General features: G+C 37.6%; 1 pseudogene; it reads right to left on the bottom strand.

Moving 5' to 3' along the window:
* Window positions 1-1417: 1417 nt before the first annotated feature.
* LOC129501968 (40S ribosomal protein S4-like) lies at window positions 1418-2190 on the bottom strand (annotated as a pseudogene).
* Between the last annotated feature and the right edge of the window lie 9097 nt (window positions 2191-11287).

Raw genomic sequence — 11287 nt, 5'->3', positions numbered from 1 at the left:
CTCAAGAACGAGAAAAGATTTCTGTTGTTTTAAACAGCTCATGGTGGGGCACCTGGGTGACGCAGTCTGTTAAATGTCTGACTCTTGGTTTCCACTCAGGTCATGATCACAGGGTCATGACATCAAGTCCCCTGGGGGCTCAGCACTCAGCATGGAGCCTGCTTAAGCCTTTCTCTCTCTCTCTCTCTCTCTCTCTCCCTCTGCCCCTCCCCCTCCACATGCTTGCTCTCTCTCAAATAAATAAATCTTTAAAAAAATAAATAAGTAAAAGTAAACAGCCCATGGTAATCCCTTAAAACAACCACTGGAAACTAATATGGCATCAATCTCTAATACTTAGTGGCTTGCAAAGAAATAGATGGTTCTTTACCTGCCTACTCTTCATTACCGATGATTGGAGAAAGACTAGGGATATTCAACATTGCCCATACCATCCTGCTCAAAGATCCAAGCAAAATCACAGCTCTGACACACTATTAACGTGGCTTCATCTTCAAAATGAGGGTTAACAATAAAATACTTCATATTCCTGAAGAGGTAGATGTCCTTGTTAATAATAAGGATTGTACTCTCTTCACCCACAGCTCTAAATGGTTTTATACAGCTCTATTAGATTTATTTTCCAATGGTAACATGCCACAGGGGCATCACTTGATCTAACAATTCAGCAATAGCAAGAGGTAATAGTATTCTCTAGAGAAGCAAAAGCAACAGAATGTAAAGATTGAGATTGAGAGCGACAGGGAAAGGGAGAGAGAGAGAGAGAGAGAGAGAGAGAGAGAGACTGAGATTTATTTTAAGAAATTGACTCATATGATTTGGAGGCTTGGCAAGTCCAAAATCTGCAGGGTAAGCCAGCCTTCTGGAGACTCTGGAATCCAAAAGCAGGCGCTGGAAGAATTCTTTCTTCCTTGGGGAAATGAGCCTTTTTTTCTATTAAGACCTAAGCTCTACTGATTTAAATGTTATTCTCACTAAAAGATACCTTCACAGAAACATCTAGAAAAATATTTAACCAAATATCTGAGTCCCGGGCAGCCTTGGTGGCTCGGCGATTTAGCGCCACCTTCAGGCCAGGGCATGATCCTGGAGTTCCGGGATCGAGTCCCGCTTCGGGCTCCCTGCATGGAGCCTGCTTCTCCCTCTGCCTGTGTCTCTGCCTCTCTCATGAATAAATAAATCTTTTTTAAAAAAATTTGAGCCCCATGATCTAGCCAGGTTGACACATTAACTATCACAGAGGGAAAAAAGAACCTCTATCATTGTTCTGGAATCATGTGTAGAATAAGAGCTCATCTCTTTGGATTTAAGATCATTCACTTTGGTCTCATGTCATTCAGTGATGCATATACTTTTTTTTTCATGCTATATTATCTTTCAGTATAAAGACTTCCAAACACATCACATAGAGACCATCTTACCCACTGTTCTGTTTGGCCACTAGTCTCTTGTCTCTTCCTTCAGTGATGGTGAAATGGATACCCTTTCCACGGGGAAGAGTAATCTATGGTTTGTTGCCTTTGCCAATAACAAAAATGTTGGAGAGCCAGGTGGCAAAGCTGTTGCCACTGGCATCTTTCACGTGAACTACATCAAAAGAACCAGGATGTCTCTCTCTGTTGGTGATCACACCAATTTTTCCCAGGTTAGCATCCCCAGTTGTCATACACAGATTACTAGTGTCAAACTTGATGAAATTAGGAATCTTTCCAGAGTCCAAATCAATCTGAATGGTGTCATTCACCTTGATAAGGGGATCAAGATAGCAGATGGTGAAAGCATCATGGGTCACCAGATGAGGGATTTCTTTTGTCCCCACAAAAATCTTTCTCACTTTGCACAACTTATACTTGGTGTCCTCATGTATAACCCAATGAACAGCGAAGTGACCCTTGGTGTCATAGATCAAATGGAAATTCTTGGTGACATCCATAAAACCAGCAGAGTAGGTTGTATCAGTTCGGACCTTGCCATCAATCTTAATAAAACACTGCATACAGATCTTCTTTATTTAACTCCTATTAGGGCATACTTAAGTCTGTTCCTTAGGAAAATGATGAGAAGGAGATATTCTCTCTACTTATGGGCACCAATGGATAGACAAGGGGCAAACACATCAGTCAGTTTATCCAGCATCCAATGCTTTGGAGCTTCCACATGCTTCAGATGCTTCTTAGGACCATGAGTCATGGCTGTGCTAGTCATGAAGAGCCAGTGATGCATATACTTTCATCTCATGGCTGTTTTGTTGTTGTTGTTGTTTTTAGACCTGGTTTTCATTTTTATTTTTTTTATTTTTTTTTAAAGGTCACTTTTGAAACAACGACCTTTTTTTTTAATTTTTTATCTTTATTTATTTATGATAGTCAGAGAGAGAGAGAGGCAGAGACACAGGCAGAGGGAGAAGCAGGCTCCATGCACCGGGAGCCCGACGTGGGATTCGATCCTGGGTCTCCAGGATCCCGCCCTGGGCCAAAGGCAGGCGCTAAGCCGCTGCGCCACCCAGGGATCCCTGGTTTTCATTTTTAGGAAGAGAAGCAACAGCATCAAAATTTAGGCTCTTTTTGCCATAGTGACTAATGCATTTTGTAACTACCTCATTTGTATAAAGGTATGTGGGAAAGCTTCTTCCTAGGCATTCATGAAGGAAGAAAATTTAGACTCATCTGCTCATACAGACCTGAATCAAGAAAGGCTACTCTCAGGGGACGCCTGGGTGGCTCAGCGGTTGCACACCTGTCTTAGGCTCAGGTCGTGATCCTGGGATCCAGGGTCGAGTCGCACATTGGGCCTGCTTCTGTGAGGGGCTTGCTTCTCCCTCTGCCTATGTCTCTGCCTCTGTGTGTGTGTGTGTGTGTGTGTCTGTTTCTCATGAATAGTAAATAAATCTTAAAAAAAAAAAAAGCTACTCTCAGGACCAGATCTTAAGGGAGCTATAGAAGAAACCTAAGATGTGAAGATGTTTTCACCTACAAGTTTTCAACTGATTTTACTTGGGACAGTCTAATCCATTCACTATAGAAAAGAAAGATCAGAGTTCAGCTGTGGCAGAAATAACCACAAGCTACTCATTCTGTTTCAGAACATGATGCTGTTTCTCCTGCCAGGGACAGAAATGATACTCATATCTTGGATCCCACTTCTAATCATGTGGGCATGGGCAGGAAAACGAAAGTTGGTCCTTGATGGGGCTGAGAAATGTCTTTGCCCTCATGGTTTCCTATTTCTCTGGTTTCTCAGAAGTATCAGCTGGGCAAGGATATGAATCTCCAGCAAGAGAATCAGGGGGATAGTGAATTGAGCCAGCCAATAATCATAATAATGATTAATTAAAAATCTATTTTGTACCAGATGCTGTTCTGGGTACCAGGGAGATAGGAGGCAAGACATGGCTCCTACTCCTCAGTCTAGTGGGAGCAACAGGTGAGAGCTACATGGAAAGAGTTGACAAACACAAAGGAGTGCGTGACTGTCTGAGGGTCAAGAGGGGTTTCATAGAAAGGGTGACCTTTGGCCTTCACCTTGGAAGATGCTTTAGGACCTAGTAGGAGGAGTAACAGAAAACAGAGGATTTCAGAAACTTGGAGTTTAATTAATTAATTAATTAATTAATTAATTTTTTTTAAGATTTTATTTATTTATTCATGAAAGACAGAGAGAGAGAGGCAGAGACACAGGCAGAGGGAGAAGCAGGCTCCATGCAGGGAGCCTGACATGGGACTCGATCCCTGGTCTCCAGGATCACACCCAGGGCCAGAGGCAGCACTAAACTGCTGAGCCACCCCGGCTGCCCGGAGTTTATTTTTATTTACTCTTTTTAGTATTGAAGTACTGAATGTTCACTTAGAAAATATGCACTGTGCCAAAAAATTAGAGAGAAGTAAAAAAAACAATGACTCCAAAAAATGACCCATAACTCTGATAGCTAGAGGCAATACAATACCACTAATTATTTTGTCATAATTCCTTATTTTCTTTTTCTTGGTATTTCAATATAAAATTGTGTTTATACTATATTTATAATTTTGTATATTGTTCATTCCCAAAACAGTCTATCACTAAAAAACTTGTTAAAGTAGTATTTGATAGCTTCTTAAAATCCTACTAGATTTACCTTAATATCTGTAAGCATTAATCTGTTGTGGGTTTTTTGCTCCTAATTTTCATTCATTTAAAGGATGTCTTTATGTATAAATTGTGTCATATTTTAGAAGTGGAAATCCTGGATTAAAGTATATGAACATTATTAATGCTCTTGATAACTGGTTATATTGTTTTCTAGAAAGGTTGCTGTAATTTAAATTATTACGAGCAAAATATAAAAATGACTTTCTTACTAAATTCCTGTCAATATTGCATAGAACTTTTAAAATGGATTTCAGCATACATTCAGTAAACTACACTAATTTCAAATGTATAGCTCAATAGAATAGTATCATTTTTCAATATTTGATAATCTAAAAGGAAAAATATATTTCTTTTAATTCTAGCAAATTGTTTTATTATGCTTATTAGACTCTTGAATTTGCTCTTTTGTGAACTGATGGTTCATGTTATTTATCTCTTGAGGTCTGAGTGACTTTTAAAAATCTGGATTTTCTAAATAAATAAATAAATAAATAAATAAATAAATCTGGATTTTCTATTTATATTTGCTGTAGATATTTTTTTCTGTTTGCTGTTTTTTTCCATTGTCTCTGTGAGGTTTTTTGTCAATCAAAGCTTTTATTGTTTCTATTGTTTGTGTGGCCAACTTTTTCAATCTTTTCCTTTGTAGTTTCTTTCAAATAGAATTAAAAATATTTTTAGATTTCTTTGAGACTTCTTTGACTCATGGGTTATTTAGAACTGTGTTGTTTAAAATTCAAATATTTGGGGGATTATCCAGCTATCTTTACATTACTTATTTCTAGTTTATTTTCATTGTTATCAGGGAATATTATTCGTAAGATTTTTGTACTTCTAAATTTATTAAAGTGTGTCTTATGATCGAGAACATGGTCTATCTTGGTGAATAATCCCTGTAAGATTGAAAAGAATATGCATTCTGCTGATATTGGATGAAGTATTCTATTTGTCCATTAAATCTAGTTGATTGATAGCTCTGCTTAGGTTATCCATATCCTTAATGATTTACTGCTTATATGATATATTAGTTACTAATGAAGGGGCGATGAAGTCTTCAACTGTAATAGTGGATTTGTCTATTGCTCTTTTTATTCTATAAGTTTTTACTCCTGTGTTTTAATGCTCATTGTTAGGTGCATATATGTGTAGGGTTGTTATGTCCTCTTGAAACCGTTTATCATGTATATAATGCCCCATTTTATTTCTGATAACCTTTCTTGCTCAAAAGTTGGCTTTGCCTGAAATGAATGTAGATATGCTCCAGCTTTCTTTGATTAATGTTAGCATGGTGTATCTTTCTCCATCCTTTACTTATAATATGTCTGAGTATTTACATGTAAAATAGGTTTCTTATACTTAGATCTTATTTTTTTAATCCACACTGACCATTTCTGTCTTTAAATGGTATATATAGACCATTTGCATTCAGACTTTCAAAGTAATAACCCAGTAGGGTTCCTGAAGATAAAGACCACCAAAATATGGGGACTCCCCCCAGACTGTGGTGCCCAGGATTTTCCCTACTCATATTAGCCCACAACTCAGGCTCTGGAAATTCATTCAAAATTACCATTTAAATTTTTGAATGCCTGGATGGCTCGGTCAGTTAAGTGCCTGACTTTGGCTCAGGTCATGATCCCAGGATTCTGGGCTCGAGCCCCACATCATCCATGCTTAGTGGGAAATCTGTTTCTCCTTCTTCCTCTGCCCCTCCTCCACCCCTGTGCATGCTCACACGCTCTCTCTCTCTCTCTTTCTCTCAAATAAATAAATAAAATCTTAAAAAAAATAAATGTACAATTACCTGTTGTTAAAAAAATAAAATAAAATAAAATAAAATAAAATAAAATAAAATAAAATAAATGTACAATTCTTAATTGACCAATGTCAATGGAAATTTGGGCAAGGAGGTTGTGACCCCACACATCTAAAAGACCATTTATTTTCAGATAAACAAACATGGCATAAGCATTCTGTCTAAAAAGTGTCCCTTTAAAATGGATTTGTTTCTATGGACACTAGGAGCATGGCTCCACTTTACACCTATGGGAGACCTCACAGAGCCAAGTTCTGGGAGCAGAGAGCCAAGAAGTGACTTGAAAGGCAGAGTGTTGCTAAAGAAAGAGTAGCATTTCCTTTAGTCTCTACGGTTATGCATCTGGGGAAAGCAGCTAGCTCTAAGACCTTCTCAGAAAACAGCAAACTAAGCATGAATTTTATATCTTACACCCAAAGCACTCTCCCTTTATCCTGCTTGTGGCTTTGTCTGTATCTATTTCAAGCTACTCAGTTTACGAATCTGGCCGATGACACCATGTCATTATGCCATAAAAGAATTTCACAGTTCCTGTGTATACCTCCTACCCTCTGACTGTGGCAAGTGAATAAAGTTTCCGGTCCAGTTTAAAGCACAGTAAAAATCTGGGCAGCTCTGAGAGGTCACTGAACAACCTTTCACAGCTCACCAATAGCACTACTAAATGCACTGCTAATTCTATTGCCACAAAATTCAAGCTACCACAAAACAATAGTAAAAACCAAAAAAAAAAAAAAAAAAAAAGTAAAAACCAAAATATAAAATAAATATCCATGAGTCTATACAAATATAGATAGATGGATGAGCGATAGATAGATAGATAAGAAGAGACAAATCTTATGCACAGAGGAATTCCAAATAATTTATGTAGATATTCTGCTCTCAAGAGGTGGCACATAACTCCTTACTCCTTAGATGTGGGCTATGCCTAGTGACTCCATTGCAAAGACTATAGTATGGAAAAGGGAGAGGAAAGAAACTGTACAAACATCGTCTCAGCCAGGTGACCAAAGTTAATTAATATTAACAATGGTAAGTCATGTCATAGTATATGATGAAAATGGCACCTCTGTGGCCTTACTTCTCAAGACAGATTACTCCAATCTAATCATGAGAAAAACATCAGAAAATCCCAAAAGAACATTCTCTGAAACACTTGACCAGTGTTTCTCAAAACTGTGGAGGTCACCAAAAACAAGAAACATCTGAGAAACTGCCACAGACAAGAGAACCATGAGACATGACAACTAAAAGCAATGTGGTATCCTGGATAGGATCCCAGAATAGAAAAAGGACATTAGATAAAAACTAAGGAAATCTGAATAAAATATAAATTTTAGTCAACAATAATGCATCAATATTGGTTCACTGATTGTAACAAATGTATCATCCTAATGTAAGATGTTAATAAGGAAAAGTAGGTACATATTATATGTGAATTCTCTGTACTACATAATTTTTCTGTAAATCTAAAATTGTCCTTAAAAAATTTATTTTAAAAAGACACAATATACAAAGTTAAAAAAAAACAGTTTAAAAATGGACAAAGTTCTGAAAGACATTTAGCCAAAAGAAAATCTCCAAATGACCGATAAGTACATGAAAATATGTTCAACACCATTTGTCTATAGGGAAGTGCAAATTAAAATCCCCCACCAGGATGACTGTATAATCAAAAAAGATAGACAATAACTAGTGTTTTTTTTTATTATTTATTTATGATAGGCACACAGTGAGAGAGAGAGGCAGAGACACAGGCAGAGGGAGAAGCAGGCTCCATGCACCAGGAGCCCGATGTGGGATTCGATCCCGGGTCTCCAGGATCCCGCCCTGGGCCAAAGGCAGGCGCCAAACCGCTGCACCACCCAGGGATCCCAACAATAACAAGTGTTGAAAAGGATGCAAAGGAAATGAAACCCTCATATATTGCTGGTAAAATTAAAACCCCTCTGCATTTTCAGAAAACAGTTTAGCAGCTCCTCAAAAAGGTAAACATAGAGCTACCATATGAACCAGTAATTCCATTCCTGGTTTTATATAGCCAAGAGAATTTAAACCGTATGTTCATATAAAAACTAGTATGTGAATGTTCATAGCAATATTACTCATAGTAGCTGAAAAGTGGAAAAACCCAAATATCCACCAGTTGATGAATGGGTAAACAAAATGTTGTGTATCAATGTAGTGGAATATTAGCTATAAAAAGGAATGAAATTTTTTTTTGTAAATTCCAGGGTGATTAACATGCAGTATTCTATTGGTTTAAGGTATACAGTATAGTGATTCAACAGTTCCATATATTGCTAGTGCTTATCATGATATGTACACTCTTAATCCCCATCCTCTATTTCACCCATCCTCTCCAGCCACCTCCCCCTCTGGTAACCATCTGTTTATTCTCTATAGGTTTGAGTTTATTTTTTGGCTTGCCTCTTTTTTTCTTCTTTTTTCTTAAATTTCACATATGAGTGAAATCACGTGCTATTTGTCTTTATCTGACTTATTTCACTTAGCATTATACCTTTTAGGTCCATCCATGTTGTTGCAAATGACAAAATTTCACTCTTTTTTATGGCTGAATAATATTCAATTTTATACATATACCACTTTTTCTTTATTTATCTAAGGATGGACATGTGGGCTGCCTCTATAATTTAGCTATTGTAAATAATGCTGCTATAAATATAGAACTACATACATCATTTTGAATTAGTGCTTTATGTTCTTTGGGTAAACAGTGGAATTACTGGATTATATGGTAATTCTATTTTTAATTTTTTTAGGAACTTCCATACTGTTTTCCACTGTAGTTGCACCAGTTTGCATTCCCACCGACAGTGCACAGGGGTTCCTTTTTCTCTCCATCCTCGCCAACACTTGTTTCTTATGGTTTTGGTTATAGCTATTCTAATAGGTGTGAGGTGGAATCTCATTGTGGTTTTGATTTGCATTTAAAAGAATGAAATATTAATATATGCTAATATATGAGTGAATCTTGAAAACATTATGCTAAGTGAAAGAATCCAGACAGAAAAGACTATATACTGCATGATTCCATTTCTATGAAATGTCCAGAACAGACAAATCCATAGAGACAGAAAACAGATTAGTGGTTTCCAGAGGTTGGGGGAGTGGGATATGGGAAATGGCTACTGGTGGAGACAGAGCTTTTTTGGAGGGTGATGAAATTTTTCTGGAATTAAATAGTGGCAAAATTTTGTGAATATACGAAAATATACTAAAATTTAAAGAGTTATACATTTAAAAATCACTAAACTAAGAAAGATAAGATTCAAGCTGTACTACCAACTTTCCTCACCATTTTCCTCCAAAGAAAGGAGAAGGAAACATGACACATATGCTATTTATAGAGAAACTAAGGCACCAAGTGGACAACCAAGCTGCTATCATCTTGATCAGAAATTATTGGGCACCTGCTTTAGGTAGGACATGTATGAACCATGTCCTCACAGAAGGTAATGCAGGAAAGAACATTCTCTCCTTTCATCGAGTGGTGGTTCCAGGATTAACACAGAGGTCATTTCTATTAAAATAAACAACTAATGGAAGCTCAGTTGACTTTGGCCACTTATTTAGAAAGCTGCAGGCTTATTACGATTTCTTGTATCAGAATTAGCTGTTAATGCAGCTGAAAACATTAGGTCTACTCTGTGCTCACCGTGTGAATAGCTACATAGCATAGCCTACATTTCCATGGTCAAATAGAATAAAATTCCAGAAGTCAGACTTGAGCAAAAACACTTATTAGTGATGATTTTTTTGTTTGTCCAGGTCAAACAACCAATGCTTCGGCATGTTTTTTTTTTTTTAAACTAGGGAAAGAAGAGAAGCTACCTCCTTTCCCACTCCTGAGGAAAACAATATTAGAAAAGAAGAACAGAAGTATGGTTTGAATCTTACTTTTCTTATTTTATTGATTTTTAAGTATACGATTTAGTAGATGTTATATATTCACAAAGTTGTACCCCTAATTCCAGAAAATTTCGTTACCCCAAAAAGAAACCCTATACCCCCTAGCAGTCATTAAAACAATGAAGAAAATACACATGGCATCAGCATGAAGAGTCCCTCACAGCACAGTGAGAGACTAATGTGTTGGACCTGCATTCATAGGTGCTGGTGGGGAGAGAACCCCACCTGAGGCACCCATGTTCTTGAGGAGAAGGCAACAGCCATGTGTAAGTTGTATCAATGACTCATAATTAAATCAAGTGCTTGCCTAATTTGCTTTCCCTGTATTTATTTTTTTTCTTCTCTCCTTCTCTCTTCCCATCTCTGCAATTTCTCCTCCTTCGCCATGACCATCTGTCCCACCATAACCTCTTTCCTTTCCTCTCTTTCTCATGCTCTGAAACACTGAGACCTCACTGACTCTCCTCCTCCCCATTTCCATCCCCTTCCCTGGGACCTTTGTCCTCTGTTCTTCTCTCAAAATGTCAATGTTTTATGTTCGTGCGCTCGTGTGTGTGTGTGTGTGTGTGTGTGTGTGTGTGTGTGTGTGTGTAAAAAGAAAGGCAGAAGTAATTGTTAGCCTGTATGACTCTCTGGTTGGCCAAGAACAACAGAAGCTACAAATTTCTTTTAAATATTAGTCCCCTCCTCTCCTTAAAAAAAAAAAGCAGAGGTGCTTCTAGTGAATGAGGAAAGACATGTAAGGAGTTACTGAAGTATTCAGTACCAGAAAAGGAAAATCTCCTTTATCTATATTATGGTTCAAAGCAAAGTTATTCCCTGTGACTGAAGATCAGTTATTCTGTATTTCCCATAGCTAAGCTGATTTTTAAGAGGATGATTTTTGTTTTTTAAGATTCATAGATTGAATCTCTGATTAAGCTCAGGGACACCTCAATCAGTTGAACATCTGCCTTCGGCTCAGGTCATGATCCCGGGGTCCTGGGATTGAGTCCCATATCAGGGTCCTGCTCAGTGGGGAGCCTGCTTCTCCCTCTGCTTCTGTGGCTCCCTCTGCTTGTGCACTTGCACGTGCTCTCTTTATATACCAAATAAATAAATAAAATCTAAAAAAACTTTAAAAATAAAACATAATCTCTGATGAAACATTTAAAAACACAAAGAAAAACCACAAATGAATATACTATATATGCTGACTTTCAAAAAGAAAAGTCATCTATGCTTTTCAAAAGGTGACAACCTGCACTTGGGCGCACAACACTGCACTTAACTGGGAAACTCTCCTGCTCCACGTCCTCTCCATGCCTCCAATGAGCCAAAGCCCTCAAAGGTGCGAGTGCGTGGACTGCTGAGGACACCCTAACACTCCTGCCCTTCCAAATGTGGTCAGCAACACAAGCTAAGTTCTTA

The sequence above is a fragment of the Nyctereutes procyonoides genome, unplaced genomic scaffold (assembly GCF_905146905.1).
Source record: "Nyctereutes procyonoides isolate TBG_1078 unplaced genomic scaffold, NYPRO_anot_genome, whole genome shotgun sequence".
NCBI classification, from domain to species: Eukaryota; Metazoa; Chordata; class Mammalia; order Carnivora; family Canidae; genus Nyctereutes; species Nyctereutes procyonoides.
The sequence above is the reverse complement of the archived record's forward strand: the minus strand, read 5'-3'. Positions and strand labels throughout refer to the sequence as shown.